Source organism: Capsicum annuum, chromosome 12 (genome assembly GCF_002878395.1).
Source record: "Capsicum annuum cultivar UCD-10X-F1 chromosome 12, UCD10Xv1.1, whole genome shotgun sequence".
Lineage (NCBI taxonomy): Eukaryota > Viridiplantae > Streptophyta > Magnoliopsida > Solanales > Solanaceae > Capsicum > Capsicum annuum.
In genome coordinates this window covers 211,878,316-211,902,500 of record NC_061122.1, presented here as the reverse complement: position 1 = coordinate 211,902,500, position 24,185 = coordinate 211,878,316, and the positions used below count along the sequence as shown (strand labels likewise).

The 24,185-nt window shown below is 33.1% G+C and overlaps 1 pseudogene; it reads left to right on the top strand.

Moving 5' to 3' along the window:
• LOC107848927 overlaps positions 1–24,185 on the top strand; it is a 121,429-nt pseudogene that overhangs the window by 12,141 nt on the left and 85,103 nt on the right.

Genomic DNA, 24,185 nt, shown 5'->3' with positions numbered 1-24,185 from the left:
CCAATAGGTTAAGGTTGAACACCAAAGACCTGGTGGTATGATGCAAGAGTTTAGTATTCCCACCTGGAAGTGGGAAGAGATAAATGTGGACTTCGTGATTGGTTTACCTCCTTCCTTACGCCATCATGATTCCATTTGGGTTGTAGTTGATAGGTTGACTAAGTCTACTCATTTCTTTCCTGTTCATACTTTATATACCGTTGAGGATTATGCTAGATTGTATATTCGAGAGCTAGTCAGACTGCATGGAGTTCCCTTGTCTATTATTTCGGATAAGGGTACTCAGTTCACTTCGCAATTTTGGAAAGCTTTTCAGAAGGGTCTTGGTACCCAAGTGCTTTTGAGTTCTTCTTTTCATCCACAGACCGATAGTCAGGCTGAGCGGACTATCCAGACCTTAGAGGATATGTTGAGAGCTTGTGCACTTAACTTTAAGGAAAGTTGGGATGATCTATTACCGTTGATAGAGTTTGCTTAAAATAACAGTTTCCACTCTAGTATTGGGATGGCTCCATTTGAAGCCTTATATGGGAGGAAGTTTAGATCACCCATAGGTTGGTTCGAGGTGGGTAAAGCAGTTGTAAGTGGTCCTGATTCGGTATTTGAGGCTATGGAAAAAGTTAAGTTGACTAGGGAAAGGTTGAAAACTGCGCAGAGTCATCAGAAGTCATATGCGGATGTTAGAAGGAGAGACCTTGAGTTTGAAGTTGGTGACCTAGTGTATCTGAAAATTTCACCCATGAGGGGGGTAAAGAGATTCGGAAAAAAGGGAAAGCTTAGTCCCCGTTATGTTGGTCCTTACAAAATTCTTAGCCGTGTTGGTAAGGTAGCTTATGAGGTCGAATTGCCTTCTGAGTTTTCCTCTGTTCATCCAATATTCCATGTCTCCATTCTTAGAAAGCATATTAGCAATGCTGTGGTAGTAGATTCCTCTGTGAGTGCTGACATTCAAGAAAATCTTTCTTTTGATGAGATTCCTATTGAGATTCTTGATTTCAGTGTTTGAAGACTAAGGAACAAAGAAGTTCCCTTGGTCAAGGTGTTGTGGAGAAACCAATCTATTGAGGGTGCAACTTGGGAAGCTGAGGCGGATATGCAATCCAAGTATCCGTACCTATTTTCTGCGAACTCCGATCAAGTCGAAGGTACCGTTCTTTCCTAAATCATGCACTTTTTATAAAAGTTGCGGCAGTTCAGCTGTCATTTATTATGTGTTCAGCTGTAGTTTCTTGAATTTATGCATTCTATGTTGCATTCGGAGTGAGAAACGATGTGGTGATGAGTCTAACGAATGTTTTCAGCTATATGCTCTATTCCCTATCTAATCTTGGCATGTCTAGTGTCATTCGAGGACGAATGTTTCCAAGGGGAGGATGATGTAATACCTTGGGAAATTTTTTGTTGAAATTTTGTGCGTAAACGTGTTGGGTTCTATATTCTAGAATGAATTATAAATTTTTCATGTGGAATGTCTTAGATTATAACCCTCCATTACGTAGAGTATCGAATAATCTTTCCAACGATATGTGGATCATCCAAAACGGACACCCGAGCGACGAGTTATGAATATTCCGATCAAACCGTGAATAGTAGTGAACAATAAAACGTGCAGGAAAAAGTATTGAGGCCTGACGTATTTTTGCTCCAACTTTAAATGATCATAACTCCTTGTACATAATGATCTGGATGATCTAATATATATCAACGGAAAGCTCTGCGAGTCCTCTTTCCAATGAAATTTATCTTTCTGAAATTCTTTTATTCTTGGATGATGATTACTCTATTGATATTTGAGGGTTATTTAAGGAAACTCCGTTGATTCGTGTTGAACAAAATGAAAATGGCTCAAAGGGTTAGCTTGGGGACGTTCCCGAACCCGTTTTTGGGGCATTACTATAGGAACGCCAGCTAAGAGATGAACGATAAAAGATATAAAGCAGCACTGACCTATGAAGAAATAATAAAACAAAGAGGACAAAGCATTGAAATATGAAAATGACATATGGAGAAAAAAGATAACTTCGTACAATATGAAATACGTAAATTATGTAAACATTTAATAGCATTTACTATTTCTAGACTAGCCTTTTTGAGTTTTCTTGTATCATTTATTAGTTTTTTGGAAGTTGCCATTTTTTGATAGTTACTTTTTTGACAAATGTAAAGATAGGACCATTATTAGACTTTTACTTTTTTGACAGATGTAAAGTTAGGAATAGTGTTTTCCATCTTTTAGGATTATAAATATATAAGTCATACGGCAAACTAAAGGCAAGACTTTCATGTGTTGAAAGCAAGTCTTCTCTCTTGTACACAACTATAGAATATTTAATAAAATAGATATATTTCTAAGGTAAAGCTATGGATGAACAAAGCATAGATTAATCAAATCTACCAGAACAGGTATTTTCATTTATAATTATGAATAACTAAATTAATAAATTCCTGACAATTATGATATAATAAAATAAGCTCATGTTAGTTACTTTATAGTAGAATTATTCGAAAAATAGCATGTTAAGGCGTTTATTAGCAAAGTGGAAAAGCAGAAAAACTCTCAAGAACTATGCTATCCTAAAGGTGAAACCGGTGAGGCAAAGAAGCCGTGATAGGGGAGTAACCAGAGTAGAGGCACTATTTAGGGAAAAAGTATCCAGATTACCATGCTAATAGTGATCGAAGAACATGTTATTTAAGAATAATCTAATATATAGTGATCTAAGATGATCATATTTTGTTATGTATATGGTTGAAAGGAATATTTTGAAATAGCATCATATGAAAAAGAATGACAACCTACTTATCCGATGAAATGATAGATAAATTTAAGATACTTGTTTTGTATGTACTTAAGGATATAGAAATAGTAGATATAAGGAAAATTATATCTGAAAAGGTATTTCATTTTAATGAAGAGTTATTATGTTCTATAGAAAACTTGCACTTATATAATGATAGCTACTGCTCATATTTAGGTAGTTATTATTCAGATGGATATTATACAGATTAAAAATGTTAGAATATATAAGAAGAGTTAGACAAAAATAAAGTTGGCTATACGAAGGAATTAATTATAAAAACCAGCTTAGAAGAGGAAGAAGACAATTAAAAGAAAGATTAATTTGGGTAGATAAAACCTTGGAACTACTAGAATTAAAAGATAGTTTAGATTATGATTTATACATAAAATTATTCATAGAAGAAACAACAGGATAATTAACGAAATAAATAACCTAGAATTTAATATCAGATATAGTACAATTAGAATAAATTATTACAAAGAAATTTACAGTATTACAACTACTATAGGATAAAATGATAAACTACGAATACTTAGAATATTGGAGAGAAGATATGGAGCAAATAAGACAAATAGAAACACTTATGAAAAAGAATCTACTTGACTACATAAAAACTAGAACTATGGAACATATAGTATACCTTAAAAATAATAAAGAAGACTTAAAAAGGTTAAAACAAATAACTAAGGAATGTTATGACATAGCATTTCAATTAACATGATAGAACTAGTAAGTACTAGTTATCTACTAATTATCCAAGTACAAGTTATCCACGCAAATTACCCGCACTATCCGCACCCCCTACAATTGGTATCAGAGCTATATGATTTAAGAAATGTACAAGTAGATATGTGTTAATTTAATTGTTAATTATAAGCTATTATCAAATATTTATTATTATATACTAGTTTTTCAATAGGTATCAAAAGACTTTCATGTGTTGAAAGCAAGCCTTCTCTCTTGTACACAACTATTGAATACTTAATAAAAACAAATATATTTCTAAGGTAAATCTATGGATGAACAAAGCACAGATTTATCAAATCTACCAGAACAAGTATTTTCATTTATAATTATGAATAGCTAAATTCATAAATTCTTGACAATCATGATATAATAAAATAAACTCATGTTAGTTACTTTATAGTAGAATTATTCGAAAAATAGCATGTTAAGAAGTTTATTAGCAATGTGGAAAAAGAGAAAAATTCTCAAGAACTATGCCATCCTAAATGTGAAACCGATGAGGTAAAGAAGCGGTGATAGGGGAGTAACTAGAGTAGAGGCGCTGTGTAGGAAAAAAGTATCCAGATTACCATGCTAATAGTGACCGAAGAATATGTTATTTAAGAATAATCTAGTATGTAGTGATCTAAGATGATCATATTTTGTTATGTATATGGTTGAAAGGAATATTTTGAAATAGCATCATATGGAAAAGAATGACTACCTACTAATCTGATGAAATGATCGATAAATTTAAGATACTTGTTTTGTATGTACCTAAGAATATAAAAATAGTAGATATAAGAAAGATCATATGAAAAAAGTATTTGATAGATATATTTTGACTAGAATAAATTACATACCACACCTACCTACGTACTCCTGCATATACCTACATGCCAAACCTATGCATCAACCATGATAAACTATGAATATTGGAAAATGGATATGAAAAATATACAATTAATGGAAAAACTAATGAAAACAAATTTAGAACAATACATGAGAACTGAAAACATAAAATACATAGAATACCTTAATGAAAATATAGAAGAATATTATGAAAAAGCATTTAATCAAGCCTAAATGATAGATAATCTTAAAGTACTTGTTTTATATATACTTAGAGATATAGAAATCGTAGATGTAAAGAAAATAATATGGCAAAAGATATGGAATTTTGAGGATGAAGATGAAGAGTTTTTAAGTTCTACAGAAAACCTACACTTATATAATGAAAGCTACTACTCATATTTAGATAGTTGTTATTCAGACGGATATTATACAGATTAAAAATGTTAGAATATATAAGAAACATTAGAGAAGAACAAAGTTGGCTATACGAAGAAATTAATTATAGAAACCAACTTAAAAGAGGAAGAAAACAATTAAAAGAAAGATTAATTAGGATATATAAAACTTTGGAACAACTAGAATTAAAAGATAATTTAGATTATGATTTAGATATAGAATTATTCATAGAAGAAAAAGATAGGATAATTAACGAAATAGATAACCTAGAATTTAATATCAGATATAGTACAATTAGAATAAATTATTACAAAGAAATTTGCAGTATTACAATTACTATAGTATAAAACGATAAACTACGAATACTTAGAATATTGGAGACAAGATATGGAGAAAATAAGATTAATAGAAACACTTATGAAAAAGAATCTACTTGACTACATAAAAACTAGAAATATGGAACATATAGTATACCTTAAAAATAATATAGAAGAATTAATAAGGTTAAAACAAATAACTAAGGAATGCTATGACATAGCATTTCAATTAATATGATAGAAATAGTAAGTACTAGTTATCTACTAGTTATCCACGCAAATTATCCAAGTTATCCGCACCTCCTACAATTGGTATCAAAGCTCTTTTTATTAATACTTTTTCTCTATTATAGGTTATGCTTATTTGTGTATGTTCTATATTGTAGGGTTTACTTGTTCTAACCATTTTATTCCTAATATTATGTCTGCTTTTTGAATATATTCCTTTATTTCAAATTCTATTTTTATTTTTCTAACTCCTATTATTATTTCCTTTTTTGCTGTATCTTTAATAGTTATTAAACTTCTTGGTAGATCTGGACATATATTACTATTAGATTTTTTTCTTCATTTTTTACTAGATAGTTTGCTATATAATTTTCTTCTTGTCATGTATTTAGAAGTATTAAATATTTTTTTTTCATTTATTGTTCCCGTTATATTATATTGAGTTAAATTAACTGTTGAAGTTGTTTCATAATTTGTTCTTTTCTATGATCCTGATGATTCTGTTTTTTCAAAAGCTATTCTTTTTGTCGTGCTTATTCTATCATTTATTATATCTAAATCTTCTTCTATATCCATGTCTTTGTAACTATAATCATTGTTATCAATTATTTTTACAAATTGTTTGAAAGGACTTTCTATTTGTATTTTATTAATTTTATTTTTTTCCGTTATTTTATGTTTTGTTGTTAATACATATAGATTTTTACATCGTGCTGTAAATATTTTACTTCCTGGGGTTAGTTCTATTCCTGATATTTTCCTATATAATACTAATGATTTATCTATGTTTTTATCTATTATTGCCACTGCATAATTCACACTTATTATGAATTTAAATTTTTGGTATATTAAATTTCCTCTTATGGCAGTTATTATATCTTTTTCTATAGGTTTTATAATTCTATCATCTGCTAAATATAATTCTATTGGTGTATCTATTCCTTTTCTAAAACATGCTTTTATTAATATTTCTGTTTCTCCAAGGTGTACGTATTTTATTGGGTCTTTACTTTTTATATCTTTTATTTCTTTATTAATTATTCTTTTTGTTACTAGTGGTATACTAGCTCTACCTTTTGCATATCTACAGTCTATTACATATTCTTTTTGGCTTACTGCGTAGCATTCTTCTTTTCGTCGACTAAATATGTTTTTTATTGTTGGTATTTTAAATATTTTTTCTACACTTAAATCTAATTCTTTCCTTTTATCTCGTCAAATATATTATTATCAAATATTATTTTCTAATTTGTTCCTTCTTCATTTAAATATTCTTCCTTTGTTATTATTTTTATGTCTTCTTCAGTCATTTGATTCATCTAATTCACTATTACCTGTTTCATTTTCCGAAATTTCATATATACTATCTTCACTTTCTAATTCGTAATCTATATAATCTATTGACATGTATTATGCATTTTCTATCTTTATTTATGATATTTGTTCCTTTTTGGGTCTTTAGGCATTTTACAATCTCTAGCTAAATGTCCTAGTTTTCCACAATTATAACAAGTACATTCTTTTATAGATTTCTTTCTCCTATATGGTCTTTTATATTTATAATTTTTTACATAATATCTTTTTCTTGGTTTCTTATACTTATATTTTGATTTTTTGTATTTCTTATATTTCTTATGTCTTTATCTTTTCTTACAATATCTTTCTTCATATCCAAATTGAGGTGTTGTTTTATCTTTGCAACATGTTAAATTTTTTATTAATGTTTTTTCCATTTTCATTTCTTCTCTGTATTTTTCACATAAATTTTTATACCATTGTTTTAGAAATTTTATTCTTGCTCCTAGAGTATCTACTATGTTTGCTTCATCTCAACTCTTTATTATTTTTAAACTAAATTGGTTCAGGTAATTTACTAAAATATAATCTTCTAACTTATTTACTTTCTACTGTATTATATGCTCCCTTATAGTAGTATTCTTTAAATGCACATGTATATTCATCTATATAACACATATCATATATTGCTAGTTTTAACATTAAATTCCTATTTGTATCTTTTTCTTTATTTTGTTCTTCTTATTCTGCTGCCATACTGCTAAGTTCATCTCTTATAGCTATTTCATATTTTTTCAATATGTCTATAGGTGTTAGTTTAGTTAATGTTGTTCCTTCTGTTTTTATAATTTCTTAATGCCTTTTTACTATATTCAGTTAAATTTAAAAACCATAATTTTGCCTTTCCTATTAGTCTTCTTTCTATATATTTTGGTGTATCTATTGCATTTATACCATTGTCTAATAATTGTTTTGTTAGATATCCTATCCATAATTGTATCGTTTTATCTACATCTATTACACAGTCTAAGTCTAAGGAGTTATAATTTTTATTAATTATTTATTTTGGTGTCCATTTCTTATATTCATCCCTTAGGTTATATTTTTTAAATTTACTTTTATCATAATATGTAGGCTTTCTTATTTCTGATGTACTGGGTATTATTTTTTCCATCGTCCTTTTTATCAAGAGTGTTTATTTTCGTATTTGTATTTTCTAAGTTTCCTTTATTAATTAATTCTTGTTTTTCATTTATTTCTAGTTTTTCTATATTTGTTAAAATTTCTGTATATGTTTCACTATCTTCCGAATCATAATTATCTGTTTCTTCAGCATCTGTTGTATTTATTTTTATTTCATTAGTTTCTAATTCTTTATTTTCTAATTTTTCTTTAAATTGATTTATCTCAATTAATAATTTTTGTTCTTTATCCATTCTTTTTTTCTTTATTTCTTTTTTCATACAGATCTTTTAGTATTTGTATTTCTTTTTCTAATTCAGCAATCTTATTATTTTTAGTTTCTTCTATTTTTCGTATTTCTTCTGTACTCTATTGTTTTATATTATCTATTTCTTTTCTCTTGTCTATTTCTTCACTTTCTCTTGCTATTCTTACAATAGCTGTTAATTTATCTTCTAATTTTAATTCTTCTTTCTCTAACATTAAATATAAATGTTCACCTATTTTCTTATATCTTCTTCCTAAATTAGAAAATACTATTCTATTTTTAATCTTTCATGGTTTTCATATATTTGTTTTCATCTATTATAAATTCTTCTTTGTTCATTTTATCTACTTGATAGTGTATAGATAATGTTGATATATGTATTCCAGATTATCTATTTGTGATTCTAAATATGATATTTGTTCCTTTTGTGCTTTTATTGATTTTTGGCATACTCCAACAATCATGTTATATTGTAGTCTTTCTTTTCTTATTTTTAAATCTTTTCATTTTTCAGATATTATTTGTTTTAGTTCTTTATATTTTGTGATTTTGTTATGTTATTCATCTGTACAATTTTTATAATATTTTGGTGGATATCAAAATGTAATTTTATCATAATTAGGTGGTATGTATCTCATTCTTCTAGATTATAAATGAATTATTAATTTTGCCTCATTGCTAGATATTAAGGTAATTAAGTAAACTAATCTGTGGGGGTTTTATTTTGTTTTATTGAACTTCTTATATTCTGGGTAGTAACTAGTTAAAATTCTTTTTTATTTTTCTAAAAGCTTGTATATTTTTCAATGGTCTTCTCATATTCAATACATAAATAACAATAAGATAACGTTATTGATAATAGCTTATAATAGAAACTAGTAGAATGATTATTGATTATAGAAACCTAAATGCAAAAATTATGACATATAATTATCCAATACCAAATAAGATATTAAAAATAAGACAGATACTAGGATATATTATTTTAGTAAGTTCGATTGTAAATCAGGATTTTACCATTTAAAGCTAGAAGAAGAATCTAAAAATTAACTGCATATACAGTACCACAAGGATTTTATGAATGGAATGTGTTACCGTTTGGATATAAAAATGCACCAGGTAGATATCAACACTTTATGGATGGTTATTTTAAACAACTACCTAGTTGTATAGTATACATAGATGATATACTATTATATACAAAAACTAAAGAGGAACATTTAAAATTACTAAAACAATTTGCAGGCATAGGTATCTCTGGCTGTTGAACAGTATCTTTCGGTATAATCATATCTCTGATTAATCCTATTTTAACAACTTGTATAACTGGTTTAATTTCGTCATATAATATCTCTGCCGGTACAGTATAAAACTTTATAAAAAATAAATTTCTTTGGTTATTTTCTCATAGGTGGCGAATGCTCTATATAATTCTGGTATAGCTGTTAGTTCATCTCCTTCTTGGGTATATACAGTATTTAATAATCCATAGCTGTGATATGGGAGTAACCAGAGTAGAGGCACTGTTTAGAAAAAAAGTATCCAAATTACCATGCTAATAGTGACCGAAGAACATGTTATTTAAAAATAATCTAGTATATAGTGATCTAAGATGATCATATTTTGTTATGTGTATGGTTGAGCGAAATATTTTGAAAATAGCATCATATGAAACAAAATGACTACCTACTTATCTGATGGAATGATAGATAAATTTAAGATACTTGTTTTGTATGTACTTAGTACTAGTTATCTATTAATTATCTAAGTACAAGTTATCCACGCAAATTACCCGCACTATTCGCACCCTCCTATAATTGGTATCAGAGCTATGTTATTTAAGAAATGTACAAGTAGATATGTGTTAATTTAATTGTAAATTATAAGCTATTATCAATAACTTTATCTAGCTGTTATTTATTTATTGAATATGAGAAAACCATTTAAAAATATACAAGTTTTTAGAAAAATAAAAAGAATTTTAACTAGTTACTACCCATAATATAAGAAGTTAAATAAAACAAAAGAAATCCCCCACAGATTAGCTAACTTAATTACCTTAATATCTAGCAATGAGGTAAAATTAAAAATTTATTTAAAATCTAGAAGAATGAGATACATACCACCTAATTATGATAAAATCAGATTTTGGTATCCACCAAAATATTATAAATATTGTACAAATGAATAACATAACAAAATCACAAAAATATAAAGAACTAAAACAAATAGTATCTGAAAAAAAAGAAAAGAATTAAAAATAAGAAAAGAAAAACTACAATATAACATGATTGTTGGAGTATGCCAAAAATCAATAAAAGCACAAAAGGAAGAAATATCATATTTAGAATCATAAATAGATAATCTGGAATACATATATCAACATGATTTATACACTATCAAGTAGATAAAATGAACAAAGAAGAATTTATAATAGATGAAAAAACATATGAAAACCATGAAGAATTAAAAATAAGAATAGTATTTTCTAATTTAGGAAGAAGATATAAGAAAATAGGTGAACATTTATATTTAATGTTAGAAAAAGAAGAATTAAAATTAGAAGATAAATTAACAGCTATGGTAAGAATAGCAAAAGAAAATGAAGAAATAGATATGAAAAAAGAAATAGATAAAATAAAACAATAGACTACAGAAAAATACGAAAAATAGAAGAAACTAAAAATAATAGGATTACTGAATTAGAAAAAGAACTACAAATGCTAAAAGAGCTGTATGAAAAAAGACAGAAAGAAAAAGAAGAAAGGAATAAAGAACAAAATTTATTAATTGAGATAAATCAATTTAAAGAAAAATTAGAAAATAAAGAATTAGAAAATAATGAAATAAAAATAAATACAATAGATGCTGAAGAAATAGATTATTATGATTCGGAAGATAGTGAAACATATATAGAAATCTTATACTTATATATATATATATGCATGGTACACAGTGGTCTGTACACCCACACTCTTTACGACAACAACAACAACAACATACCCATGTTATCCGCAAGTGTAGTCTGGGAGGGCAGTATGTACATGGGCCTTACCCCTTCAAGCTAAAGTTAAAAGTCATCCTTTCAATTGCATGAAAAATAAGGCCTAAACTCTTCGTAGTCACAGCCAGGAGGATCTCTCTTCACCAAATTGGGCAATGGTTTATTTAGTCTCACCTTCCCGGTATTAGCTCTTCAATTTTTCTAATAATTTTCAATTAGTGATGAAAATATCTTGTAAATGAGGTTGTCGAATTATAAATAACGGGAAAAGAACCCTACTTTACATGTAGACCTGTGTTCTTTTTCATCTTTTAATTTTTTTTAGGGTCCTGTTGGGCATTTTGGGGGGAGTTAATTTTAGAAGCACACTATGTCTTTTATATTAAACTAGAGAATTTGGATACAAATTACTACCTTGTTTGTTTGGAAACTAGGCTTATTTTTTAAAACAATTTAGAAAGATTTTCAGAAACCTTCAACACGATCTTGTTTTCTAAAAGTAGCTACTTCTTTGATAAATGTCGCAGCCAATATTTTATAAAACCAAACCACAAAATTATTCTAATTCTAACTAAGTTCCGTTTGCTTACGATCGTGAATTAGGCCTTTATTGTCCTCATTCTTTTAAAATAAGTTTTCATATTCTTCGTTGTCTTTTGGTTCCTTTCCTCTTAATTTTAGGCATTTTTTCCATATACATTATTTAAAAGAAATTTATTTTATCCAAAAAAGTGTCATTTACATTGGAAAACCCTGGATATGATCCCTAATCATGCACAGTTCTCTTTCCTCCTACTGAATTTGTCCTTGTGTTGCATTACCTTTAAATAAACACTACCGTATGACAACTTAGAGTACTAAATTTTGATGTGTTCAAGATAGCTTTAGGAAGATGCATGACAAGCCAAAACAGGTTTCAAGGGCAAATAAATTTCTGATGAAACTTTTCCCAAATAAAGTGGTTATTCACATGTTGCAGATTTGTTGTTTAAATTATATAGAATTTTTTATGATCTTGTTCTTGCTTTAGCAAATCACTTAGTGGCTTTGAGTATTTCAGGATGAAGTACTTTTATCGACTTGGAAACAATAATTGGATCAAGATGCTGAAACCCTCAGAATGAAAGAAATTTTTAATTGCTTGCAAAGTGTAAGGCTTTCTGACCTTTAAGGTTATGAATGATCAATTTTTCACCTCTTCATCTGATGATCTTATTGCTCATCCTTGATCATAGTTTTAACCTCACATTTGTGTCTACCCTCAGAAAGTACTATATGTTTCCTCGCTACCGGTCAAGAAAAAGAAATAACTTCAAATGAAGCCTTGACTTCCCAAATATGTTTCCAAGGCCAGTTGGACCCCTGTGTAAAAAAAATAAGTTGACCATACTGTAAAGATCGTCTTACTATAGTCTTTCCATGTTAAGTAATCTTCACTGTCTGTTATCCTCTGGAACACCTCCAGTTGCAGCCGAAGTTGAGTAACTCCGTCAATTTCTCAGTTACTTAGTAGCCTTCTGAAACAAAAATTCCATCCTTGTTGACTCAATACATCTGCTATATATTCCTAATTTCCCTAAATGTTTCAATGTATTTCCAGCATTCTAAGACTAGGTTACTGCTCTTTGATATTCTTTTTTTTAAAAAATGTGTGAATAAGTTGAATGATTGAATAATGAATTCAATAGATTAATGACATGAGTTTTGTCTTTAACTACTTATTTTTATATGATGGCCGCTCTTATATAGGTTCTGAGTCGGATTGGATTAGAATGCAATGGACTCTAGCCATTGCGCATCAAAGACCAAAATTTCTCTGTTAAAGGTAATCTGCTTCTTTCATGTTTTTTCCTTTTTCTTCACATAGTTGTGGTAAGGGCGTTGAGGGATGTGTGGGATACTTGTCGCGACCCGAAGCTACCCCTAGTTGTGACAATGGTTCTTACATCACAGGTGACCGCAAGCTAACCAATGAGCTGATACACAAGTGCGGAAGTAAATAGGAAATACCATATGGTTTAAATATGGATAAGGTAATGTAAAACTGAATATTGAAATACATATCCAAACGTGTCTGAATAACTAAAAATGTTTGACTAAAACAATTAACTATCTAACTGACTGACTGTATGTATAAAAGCCTCTAAACTGAGTGAAATCAGTTGATGGGACAGGCCCCAACTAACTCCAAACTAAACTAACTGAAAGAAAATACGGGAATACTATAATAGCATAATAGGTCCTCGACATATGAGGACTCACCATAACTACTACTTTCGATAAGATGAACTGTCTATGCGCTGTTGGGAACCTGAGCGTCCGAACCTATGATATAAGACATCATAGCGCAAAGAAAGCATACGGTCAATACTTTGAATGTACTAGTATATGAGATGAGGTTAGGTTGAAATGCATAGGTTCAAGTGCATGAAATACTGACTGACTGAATAACATGAGATAACTGATGCATAAAATTCGTGAAGGCTGTAAAATCTGAGTATGCATGACCAAACATATAACATAATATTGAAGTGTTTGTAACTAAAATAATGAAATTTGATAAACTGAATAACTAAGACACTGTATGTTATAGTCAAGCAAACCTAAACTGAATTCTGTATTGAATACTGAATTAAGACTGTGGGAGGTATCATCTAACCGACATGCCAAATATAAGCTAATTGGGGTCCAACCTGTGACCCCAGTTGGAAGGGTGTCAGTACTACGCCACAGGTACTAACACTGGCTGTGTGGTTCACTAATTTAATATCCCGAAGGACTAGGGTATCAAGACTAATTGAAGAGTGAACCCTGAGAGGAAGTCAAGTCTAACTGATGGGTGACTCTTTATATCCTACGCTGGCTACATAGTTCTAGAATATAGAGACTGTTACTAACGACTCTGTCTAACTGATGGGGAAACATCCATCCCTACCTTTGCTCGATGCTAAATCCTACTCCCAACTGAACTGACACTGATTACTAAACTAAACAAAGCATAACTGAACAAACAACAGATCAAACCACTAATTGTATGATAATACTCATAGTATATGTGAATTTTTCTGAAGATACTGAAATTATGTAAACAACTAAGTATTGGATTTTCATAACCCTCCATAACTGAATGGAAATAGCAATTAAGGCAAGTAAAGGCTTCAAAAACCCATAATGGGGAATCATTCTACAACATCATTCTCTTTGGCATTTCAGCAAACACTTTGGAGATTAAGACTTTAACATGGGGATGCTCTTAAACATGATGAGAAAGCATGATTGCATGAAAAAAACCATAAATTGAGGGTTTATCCTGAATTGCGTGAACATGATATGGGAACTTCAACATCTAAAACATACTATAATCCATTCCACTTGAAAACAATTGAAATCTTAACTTGAAAACAAAATAACAAGTAATTAATGGAGATAATTCATTTAAAGCATGGAAAAACTTATAATTTAACATTAAAAGAGGATTCTTGGACTCTATAGTTAAAGGAAACCATGGATAAACATCACACATACCTCACATGACGATTTCGTGAAGAGTATTGAGAATTTTCTTAAGGCTTGAGCTTGAATTCCTTGATTTTATTGAAGGGGTTAGGGTTTGTTCTTGAGAGAGAAATGTCTTTCCTTGAGAGGATTTACGAATAAAGGGGAAAATAATGCTCCTAGGGACCATAAATTTCATGTTATGGATGAATTCGGGTGAGTGAAATTGACCCAAACTCCCTTATTGATGAGGGTTTAAGAAGCTGAAGGATACCACCCAATGCGGCAAAACCCCTAGCTTGGTCAAGTAGCCAACACAGCGCGACCCCTAGCTGGGTCAAGCATCCAACGTGGCGCGAGGGTCAACTAGCCTTTGAGGCATGGCTCTATCACGATACCTTGCTATTTTGGACATCCAAACACGGTCCAAACCTCATCTAAAAGTTCCAAAACATTCCCTAAACATAACTTGGACCTTTCAAAACATAAATCAACTTAGAAATCAACATTTCAAGATTTGGAAGGTCAAACTAAAAATTCTCAAAGATTAGGGGTCTTGAAATGGTTAAGTCTTTAACATTTAGTGAAATTTCAAGGCTTTGGACCCCTTAGCATACACTAAGAGCTGAAATGAGCTAAGAGTATCATGGGGTATTACAATATCTCCCTCTTGGGGACATTCGTCATCAAATGATACTAATTGAGTTGAGAATACTGGAGAAACTAGAATCATATACTGAATATGCATAAATAGTAATATAATTACATGACTGAGCCTGAAACATGATACATGAGACGAACTGATTTTGTGAATGCATGAAATGACATGAGACTAATTATATTACAGGAACTAAGAATGGAAAAAGAGAAATCTAAGGAAAACTGTTACTTTTAGTTGAGTCTGAGTTTGAAGAGAAAATATGAGGGTACTTGGTATGCATATCTAATTTTGCTTCCCAAGTGACTCCCTCAATGGACTGATTCCGCCAAAGAACTTTAACCAAGGGAACTTCTTTGTTCCTCAGTATACGAATCTGGTGATCAAACATCTTAACATGAACTTTTTCGTAAGAAAGGCTATAACTAAATCACCAATACACTTATTTAACAAGGAAACATAAAATATTAGATTCACTGATGCCAAATCTATAGGCAACTCTAGCTCATAAGTTACCTTTCAAACATAGTTCAAGATTCTGTAAGGGCCAGCATATCGAGGACTGAACTTCCTCTTCTTTCCAAATCTCTTCAGTTCCATCATGGGTGAGAGTTTCAAGTAGACTAAGTCACCAACATCAAATTCAAGGTCTCTTCTCCTCACATCTGCATAAGATTTCTGATGGTTTCAGGTTGTCTTAAGCCTCTCTCTGATTAACTGAACTTTCTCTATTGCATCAACCACAGAATCTGGCCCTACCAAAGCAGCCTCACCTACCTCAAACCAACCAATGAGAGATCTATATCTCCTCTTATAGAGAGCATCAATTTAAGCCATCTGAATACTAGAGTGATAACTGTTACTGTAGGAAAAATAAATCAATGGTAGGTGATCATCCCAACTACCTTTAAAATCAAGAACACACACCGTCAATATTTACTCTAGATTCTGAATGGTCCTCTCTACCTGACCATCCGTTTGAGGATAAAAATCTGTACTGAGATAAACTTGGGGACCAAGACCCGCCTTCCAAAATTAAGAGGAAAACTGAGTACCTCGATCTGAGATAATAGACAATGGGACTTCATGAAATCTAAACAACTCTCTAATATAGTGCTTGGCATATTCCTCCACTGAATAAGAAATATGAACTAGCAAGAAATGAACTTGTTTGGTTATTTTGTCTATAATAAACCATATCGAATCATACTGATGTTGCATAAGAGGTAAACCTATCACAAAATCCATGTTCACCATTTCCCACTTTTAAGTAGGAATGCTGAACTCCTGCAATGTACCACTAGGCCTCTAGTGCTCAACTTTGACTTATTGATAGTTAGAACACTTAGCGACAAACTCTACAATATCCCTTTTCATACCACTCCACCAAAAAATTTCCCCTAAATCATGATACATCTTAGTGGCTCTTGGGTGAATAGAATGACACGCACAATGTGCTTTTGCAAGGATTCACTATCTCAGACCATCTACACATAGTACACACTATTTACCCTGACATCGTAACATACCATCTCTCTGTTGGGAGAAAATCTCTATCTTTTGATCTCTAACTGATTCCTTCAACTTAACTAAACTAGGATACTTATCTTATTTTTCCTTCACTTTGGCAACCAAAGAAGATTCTGAACCACTCTAAACCCGAACACTTAGCTAAGAACTCTACAATATCTTTCCTTATATCACACCACCAATAGATCTCCCATAAATCTCGATATATTTTAGTAGCACTAGAATGAATGGAGTGATGCACACCATGCCCTTTAGCCATAATCCGCTGTCTTAAATCATCAATGCATGGTACACACAATTTACTTTGGTATCTCAACACACCATCTTTCCCCTTGGGAGAAAACCTCCACCTTATAATCTCTAACCGGCTCCTTTAACTTAACTAGGATGGGATCTTGATCTTGTTTCTCCATTAACTCAGAAATCAAGGAAGATTCTACACTACTCTGAACCCAAATACTACCCACAGCTGAATCAACTAAACGAACACCTAGTCTAGATAATTGATGGACTTCTCATAATAACTCCTTCTTATCACTCTCCATATGAGCAACACTACCCATAGACATTCTACTAATGGCATCTGCCACAACTTTGGCCTTGCCCGAATGATGCAAAATACTCATGTCATAATCCTTCAACAATTCTAACCATCTTCGCTAACGGAGATTCAACTCTCTCTGCGTAAACACATACTGTAAACTTTTGTGGTCTATAAACACATCAACATGTACCCCAAAAAGATAGTGCCTCCATATTTTTAAATCAAACACAACAACAGCTAACTCAAGATCATGAGTAGGATAGTTCTTTTCATGAGGCTTAAGCTTCCTAGAGACATAGGCTATGACCTTACCTCTCTGCATCTAAACACAACCCAAACCAACTCTAAAGGCATCACAATAAACAATGAATCCATCCGTACCATCAAGTAATGCTAAGACTGGGCTGAAGTGAGTTGAGTCTTCAACTTCTGAAAACTCTTCTCACAAGAATCTGACCACTAAAACTTAACTTTTTTCTGAGTCAATCTGGTCATAGGAGATGCAATGGATGAAAGCCAGCTAAACCCAAGAAACTTCTAATATTTGATGAAGAAATAGGTCTATGCCAGTTTCCCATTGCTTTGGTCTTTTGGGGATCAACTCTAATGCCATCACCAGAAATAATAAGATCGAGAAAAGCTACTGACCTTATCCAAAATTCACACTTATTTAATTTAGCAAACAACTGGTAATTTTTAAGAGTTTGCAATACAATTCTAAGATGGTCTGCATGATCATCCTCACTATAGGAATAGACAAGGATATCATCGATAAAGACTATGACAAACATTTCTCAGTACTTTTTGAACACACAGTTCATCAAGTCTATAAAGGCTGCTGGGGCATTGGTTAGTCTGAAGGACATGACTAAAAATTTGAAATGACCATAACGAGTTTTGAAAGCCATCTTTAAGATATCACATTCCCTTACTCTAAGCTGATGGTAGCTGGATCAAAGGTCTATCTTGGAGAATAACTCGCAACTTAGAGTTGATCAAATAAGTCATCAATTCTGGTGAGATGATATCTATTTTTAATAGTGACTTTATTCAACTGATGATAGTCAATACATATTCGCAGAGAACCATATTTCTTATGCACTAATAGGACTTGAGCCCACCATAGAGAAACACTGGGCCTTATGAAGCCCTTGTCTAAGAGGTCTTTGAGTTTCTCTTTAAACTCTTTAAGCTCAGCAGGGGCCATACGATATAGAGGGATGGACATGGGTTGAGTATCAGGAAGAAGATCAATTCTGAATTCTATTTCCCTAACGAGAGGTACCTCTAGTAAATACTCAGGAAATATATTCAAAAACTCATTGACTGACTGAACTGTTGGAGTATTAGATTTAGTGCCTTTGACAAGAATAAGATGATAGATACATGTCACGACCCGAACTAGGGCCTGGCCGTGACGAGCATTTTGAACCATGGAGACCCAAAACACCCCTATCTTTCTGGTAATAATGCATCTAATTCATATGATCAAAGTAATGCGGAAGAAACACAATATAACGAAAACATGGTCAAGAATCATATGAAAATGAAAATGGGGAATAGTGTCCCACAATCTAAATCAACATCTCTAAAACCGTCTGCGAAACCTCTACTACATAACTGAAATATTGTCTATCTGAAAACTGCGACAAGGCCCCCAGTAGACCCAAAAACTGAATATAAGATAAAAGGACTGCAGGACATAAGGCCTTCCAAAACATAGAAGGCTCACCACTTGTGTCTACAACTCTGTCTAAAAGTTCTACTGAATCTCTTGACCCCTAGACTGGGCCTCTGAATCTGAGAGGTTGGACAGGGGAGGGGGTCAGCACAAAAGTACTGGCACGTAGAGATATAAAAAAAAACATAATATTTAAACAAAGTATAGTTAAGAGCCATGATAAAACAATTTCATATCAAATCATTTGAAAACACATGGGTGTAATGCAATAGTTTTTCTCAGCAATAATGAAATGCAACTGAGCTATGTGGAATACCTTACATAATTTACACCAACTGTCAAACTTCGGCTGCCGCTGAGATTAGAGTATAAGTGAGGGAGAGACACTCAAGACCACACAGCATGGTGTCTCGACCCAATGGTAGTGCCCAAGATCACTTGGCTCGGGCTCCTACCTATAGTCCCAATTTTGGAATAACATGAAGTCAAGTACACAGATCGCTTAGCCTGGTACCAATATTCCATATTGGTAAACACGTTATTCCAGCGATGAGCCCTTGTGTCTCAAATGCCTTCTTCGGGCATCTACCTTTCTCATGTAAAATCAATACATTCAAATTTTATTTAATTCAATCACGTATCGTATTCTGTAGGGTATCGTCATACCCGACTTGAAAGTTATCAATATCACATCCACATATGCATAATCATGTAAAAACCAAGGTGCTTCATCATTTACAAGTGGTGAACAATATTTATTTCAAATTCATGCTCTCTTTAGTTGATCACAATATAATATGGAGTATCGAAACATTATCACGGGAATTTGAAAACAATTTATCATTCATATTTATCAACTTCCATAGAAAATCTCAAATCACATATGCATGGTTTCAACCATTGAAGTATATAGGCAAACAATTCCCATGACATAAAGAAAATGACTTAGAAATTATACTGAAAGCAAGATATTAGCATTTGATTGAAAAACCCCATTTAAAAGCATGCGTGTTCATAAAGACTACACCCATGAGATTTTTGGATAACCCTACGTACCTCTATTTCCAAGGATAATAGGTGTTTCTTGAAGCTTGAGGATTGATGAATCCAAATATGTAATTATCTTTGAAAACCTACGGTCAAGTCTTGAACTATTTGGGTTTTAATTTTTGAAACCATAAGGAGAATCTTGAGCACTTTTGATGAAAGAATATGTATTTTGGGGTCCTTGGAACTAAATCTCGTGTTTTAGGTCTAAGTAAGGGTGGAAAAGGACCACTTTGTCCTTAACACGGAGTGTTTAATTCACCAGAATTTCTTACATAGGCGCCGCCCATCCCATCGCCTATCTTCACATAGGCGCCCCCTAGGCTATCGCCTATGTTTACATAGGCACCACCTAGGCTATCGCCTATGTTCACATAGGCGCCGCCTAGGCTATCGCCTATTCTTTCTAGTGGCCATGGGCGATTGGTTAGGCGTCGCTTATCACTTTGAAAGGTCATAACTTCTTGCACGTGTGTCTAATTTTAGGCAAATTGGTATCGTTGTAAAGCTAACTCGAATACCTATCATTTGACATGTAGTAGGCTTCGTAATTCGACATATATAGAGAGTTATAGTCGATGGAAGCTGACACATTTTACAAGATCTACTAAAACTTAGTCGATCAAAATAGTTCCAACTCGTCCTTGAGTTGAAGGACCTCTATGGTCTAAATTCAAGCTGGAGCGGATTCACATGCTACACCATAATTAACATGCCGTATTGGCATAGGATTTTATGGCTTTGGGATTAGCAATGCATCGAAATCATGGTCTATATTGTAGCTCGAATTGCGGGGCATTATCTTATCCCCCCTTAGGATCATTCGTCCCCGAATGATGATGCGGGACACAAATAGACATGATTTAAAGCATAATAAAGGACTAGGAAAGATACGATAGGAATAGTACCTTCTGTCTCCTCCTCCATCGAAGCAAACTAATAGGGATATCTAATTCTCATGTCATCTTCTGATTCCCAAGTTGCATCTTTGACTTTCTGATTCCTCCACAGTACCTTTACTGAGGCTTTCTCTTTGCTCGTCAGCTTTCAAACTTGGCAATCTTAAATTTTAATGGGCTCTTCTTCGTAAGACAAGGAGTCTATCACTTTGATACCCTCTACTGGAAATACCATAGAATGATCTCCAATGCATTTCTTCAACATGGATACATGGAATACCAGATGAACGGAACCCAAACTTGCAGGCAATTCCAACTCATAGGCAACTGTACCAATCCTTTTCAAAATCTGATATGGCCCTACATAACAAGGGCTTAATTTACCCCTTTTTCCAAACCGCATAACTCCTTTCATCGAAGAAACCTTGAGAAATACCTAATCACTAATTTCAAACTCTAGTTCTCTTCTTCGAACATCGGCATAGGACTTCTGACGACTCTGAGCAGTCTTGAGTCATTCTCTAATGATTTTTACTTTCTCCATCATTTGATGAACAAGATCAGGACCATACATCTGAGTCTCACCCACTTTATCCCATCCTATCGGAGACCTACATCTCCTTCCATACAAAGCCTCAAAAGGGGCCATCTTGATGCTGGCATGGTAACTATTATTGTAAGAAAATTCAACCAGTGGCAAGTGATCCACCCAACTACCTTTGAAATCATTGACACATGCACTCAATATATCTTTGAGGGTATGAATGGTATGCTCAGCTTGCCATCCGTCTGAGGGTGGAAAGCTATGCTCAAATTCACTTGTGTACCTAAACTCTTCTGAAAGGATCTCCAGAACTGATATAAAAACTGCGTACCTCTGTCAGATATAATGGACACTGGTGAAATCAAACTATCTCCTCAATGTAAATCTTAGCATAAACCTCTCCCAAATAATTAGTCCTCATAGGCAAAAAGAGGGCATCAGCTACAACATTTGCCTTGCCCGAATGGTAATGAAGACTCATATAATAGTCTTTCAAAAGCTCCATCCAATGCCTCTGCCTGAGGTTCAATTCTTTCTGTGAGAAAACATATTGCAAACTTTTATGGTCAGTATAAATATCAACATGCACTCTATAGAGATAGTGCCTCCAGATTCTAAGTGCAAACACCACGACTGCTAACTCCAAGTCATGAGTGGGGTAATTGCGCTCATGCACCTTTAACTGCCTAGATGCATAAGTTATCACCTTACCACGCTGTATTAATACACAACCAAGTCCCACATAAGACACATCACAATAAACCATAAAATCATCTATGCCCTCGAGAAGGGTCAAAATAGGAGCAGTAGTCAGCTTGTCCTTCAATTTCTCAAAACTATTTTCACACAAGTCAGACCACACAAACTTTATCTTTTTCTGAGTCAGTTTAGTAAGCGGTGCATCTATGGAAGAAAAACTCTCTACGAACCTTCTGTAATACTCCGTCAAACCCAAGAAGCTTTGAATATCGGTTGGAGTCATGGGTCTGGGCTATTTTATCACTGCTTCAACTTTATGGGGATCCACTCTTATCTCGTCACTGGACACAATATGCCCCGAGAAGGCAATAGCGTCTAACCAAAATTCATACTTAGAAAATTTGGCATACAACTGATGATCCTTAAGGGTGTGAAGAATAATTCGGAGATAATTTGCATGATCCTCTTTACTCTTAGAATAGATCAGAATATCATCAATAAATAAAATGACGAACAAGTCAAGAAACTAACGGAACAGTCTATTCATAAGATCCATGAAGGCTGCAGGGGCGTTAGTCAACCTGAAGGACATGACTAGAAATTTGTAGTGACCATATCAAGTCCGGAAGGCTGTCTTGGGTATGTCTGACTCCCTAACTTTCAACTGATGATAACCCGAACGAAGATCTATTTTTGAAAAACACTTGGCACCTTGAAGCTGGTCAAAAAAGTCGTCAATCCTAGGAAGAGGATATTTATTTTTAATCGTGACCTTATTTAACTGGTGGTAGTCTATGCACATATGAAGGGACCCATCCTTCTTTCGCACAAAGAGCATGGGTGCACCCCATGAGGAAACACTAGGGCGAATAAAACCTTTGTCTAGGAGGTCTACAAGCTATTCCTTTAACTCTATTAGTTCCGCAGGAGCCATTCTATATGGCGGAATAGAAATAGGATGAGTATCTGGCAACACATCAATGCCAAAATTTATCTCCCTATCAGGGGGTACCCCTTGGAGATCTTCGGGAGAGACTTCTGGGAATTCATTCACTATAGGGACTGACTGTAGAGGAAGGTTTCCAACCTTTGAATCTTTTACTCGAATTAAATGGTACACACAGCCTTTGGAGATAAGCTTTCGGGCTCTAATATAAGAGATAAAGTGACCTCTAGGTTCCATGAAACTCCCTACCCATACAATTGGTGTCTCATTGAGGAAAGAAAAAGTGACCTTTCGGGTTCTGCAATCAAGGGTGGCATAACACGAATAGAGCCAGTCCATCCTAAGGATGGCATCAAAGTCTATCATATCTAGTTCTATAAGGTCTGCCACCATTTCTTTACTATGAATAGACATGACAAAATTTCTATATATCCTTTTTACAATAACAGAATCACCTAAAGTAGTATAAATAGAGAAGGGTTCTACAATAACTTCGGGCTCAAACTCGAAACCAACAGCCACATAAGGGGTCACATAAGATAAAGTAGACTCGAGATCAAGCAATACATAAACATCACGAGAAAAGATTCATAACATACTGGTGACAACATCCGGTGAAGCTTCCGCCTCCTGGAGGTTAGTAAAAGAATATAACCAGTTACGACCACTTCCAGTAGCTGAAGGGCCACCCTTAGGAAAAGGAGCTGTGGAGGTGGCTTGGGACATATCCCCCCTCCCCCCCCCCCTTTCGTATTTTCTCCAGCAGAAGGATAATCTCTTTGAAGGTGACCCACTTTGCCACAAGTATAGCAGTTCGTCCCCTCAAACCAGCACTTTCCTAGATAATTTCTTCCGCAAACCTCACACCACAGATGAGTAGGACACTGCTGGGCCACATTACCCTGAGACTGTGTACCTAGAGCTTTGGACCCATGAGGAATCTGAAAATTCTAAGTTTGTCTGTCTGTCGATGGTCTGGGTGGCTAACTCTGGTGCTGGTCCGCAGATCTAACTCTCTTAGCCTGTCTGTCTTTCTCTCTAGATTTAGCAATCTTTTTCTTATTCTCTT